The sequence below is a fragment of the Nannospalax galili genome, unplaced genomic scaffold (assembly GCF_000622305.1).
Source record: "Nannospalax galili isolate Female #2095 unplaced genomic scaffold, S.galili_v1.0 scaffold7, whole genome shotgun sequence".
In the NCBI taxonomy this organism is placed as follows: domain Eukaryota; kingdom Metazoa; phylum Chordata; class Mammalia; order Rodentia; family Spalacidae; genus Nannospalax; species Nannospalax galili.
The window spans coordinates 2,944,211-2,946,644 of record NW_008359081.1 but is presented as its reverse complement, the minus strand read 5'-3'; the positions used below and the strand labels follow the sequence as shown (position 1 = coordinate 2,946,644).

The 2,434-nt window shown below is 46.3% G+C and overlaps 1 pseudogene; it reads right to left on the bottom strand.

Moving 5' to 3' along the window:
* Positions 1-230: 230 nt before the first annotated feature.
* Positions 231-1,305, bottom strand: LOC103725405 (annotated as a pseudogene).
* Positions 1,306-2,434: the final 1,129 nt, after the last annotated feature.

Below are 2,434 nucleotides of genomic sequence, written 5' to 3'. Positions count from 1 at the left end.
GACATTTGGAAAGTAACAGAGGAAAAACGTTACTTACATTTTGCTCAAGTACAAGTCAAAACCAAATACATTTTGTTTCTTGTATTCCATAAACCCTCCATTAATTAGTAGGCTGACTACACTTCAAACACAATGTGAAAGCTGTTTGATAGACCCAACTACTTGTGAGAGGAGCTACGGGACTGGTTCTTGGACTGAACCCTGGCCTTGGCAACAGTGCCAGCCCTACCTCAACCTTTCTTTCTTGCTCCTTCTGCCTGATCTTTAAGAGCCAACTTGTACAGATTCAGGAAGGCAGTAGGGACGGTACCACTAACCTTAGATAAAACTTCCAGGGCTTTCATCTTGGTAGTTTCAGCATAGGCTCTGGGACACCACAGGAACTCCTAGCTTGGGGGATCACTGCCAGGAACCTGTTGGTACTCCAGGTAATTTTCCTGCACCAGATCATTGTTTACAAACTTAGGCTCCCCAAAGATTATATGCTTCCTCCCAGCATACACCCCCATTCTATTCAGGAATTCCCAGTCCTCTTGCTCAGTGGCACGGTTGCCATTCATGAAGATCAGTCTCAAGATGGTCATCAGGAGACCTGTCCTGGGCAACCCCCAATTGCTACTCAGACATCCCTCAGTGGAGAGACTCAGAATTCCTACAAGCACATAAGAATGAGTGCTAGGATATACTTCCTTCAACTCGAGGCCAAAGACCAGTTCTAGGTGGGCAGAAGTTCTCTGGAGAATCTCAGAGAATTGTTCCTTGTATTTCTTGTTGACCACTGCAAGCATTTCACTCCTAGTAACTGGCTCTTTCATCTTAAACTTATCCAGCAGCAATTCTATCAGCATACTAGCCTTCTTCATGATAGGCCCTTTAAGCATGGCCTGAACAGAGGCTATTGCCTGAGTGACATTTGACATTTCCTTATCAATACAAACAACAGACTTCTCAGCACCTACACTAGAACCTGTGCAGGTCACACCTGCATCTACAGACCCAGAAGCTTCTGCCCCCTGAGGAGTGGAGGCATCAGGGGAGCCAGAGCCAGAAACATCCCCAGTCAGCAGGAGGATTTGCTGCTTCCTCCTTTGCAGCGGGCTGAACAGCTGAGCAACTCTTGCCCTCACCACGCACATGCTGACGCTTGGCCCTTGAATGGCTCTGGCTCTTACTCTTCTGGCCCCTGGGCATAATAACTGGGCTCAGGGAAAACAGGCCATGTAGGCAGGAGAGGTGATAAGGCAGGAATCTGGAGGGGTAAGAATGACAATCTGTGACAACACTACGAGGCAGAGAATCCCTTGGATTTAATGAAGGCCCTCTTTGCTTTCCAGGAGGGCATCTTTCCTCAACATCCCAGGCCCCTGTCCTCCAGATAAGTCTTTTCTGCGAACCTTGTGGAGGAAATTAAACATCGTTAGTCCACTCCACAACACTCAAGTATCAGGCTTCCAAGGGTGACAGAATGAGCTTCAATGTGGTCCTCTGGGATCAAGATTCAGAGTTTCCTGGTTTACAGTCACAATCTTATCGATTGTTGGCAGAGTGTGTATAGTTATTTCTGATGCTGTCCTGAAGTTAACACTACAAATAACCCTAATAGGGATCAGGAAGAAATTAAAGAGCATTTCACCCAGCCTGGTCATTCCTAGGATACAGTGGACTGCTAATGCTGACAAGAGATCATATCTCTATATTGAGGCCTTTGAGGTTAGTCTTCACCATGACTCTTTATCAGACCTGAAAATGGCGCCTAGGTTATTGTGACAATGTGGCAAGGCCCTGTAGATAAAAGCTCCTTCTATTTACTCCATCAAAGAAAATATGAGGGAACCTTTCAGTCTTTAGTCCAGTGGAGACTTACTTAGACCGCTTTACAGGGCAGAGGATTATGCCTCTATAGAACCATAAAAGCCACCTTAGAGAGGCAGAGGTCTGTACCTGTGCAGACCCATTTAGGCTCCATTTTGTGTAGAGGTCCGTACCTATAAAAATAAATTAGGCCACCATACAGGAGTAGAGGTCTGTGCGTGCACAGACCAAAATAGGCCAGCATACAGAGGTAGAGATGTGTGCCTGTCCAAACCTAGACACCCACTTATACCACTATACAGTCCCTGTAAATATCAACTTAAGCCACCATAAAGAGACAGATATCTATGCTTATACAGACTCACTAAGGTCACCATACAGAGGCAAAAATTCATGCCTGTACAGACCTTGCAGAACCACATAGGCCACTGTGGAGGCACAGAGGCCTGTATCTGTATAAACTCACTTGGCTGCCTTACAGCAGCATAAGTCTGTGCTTATACAGAGCCACTTAGGCTACCATACAGGGGCAGAGGTCTGTGCCACTGCAGACCACAGCAGATCCCCTTAGGAAACCATACAGTACCTGTGTAGATCACTTAGGCTACATATAGGAGCAGAG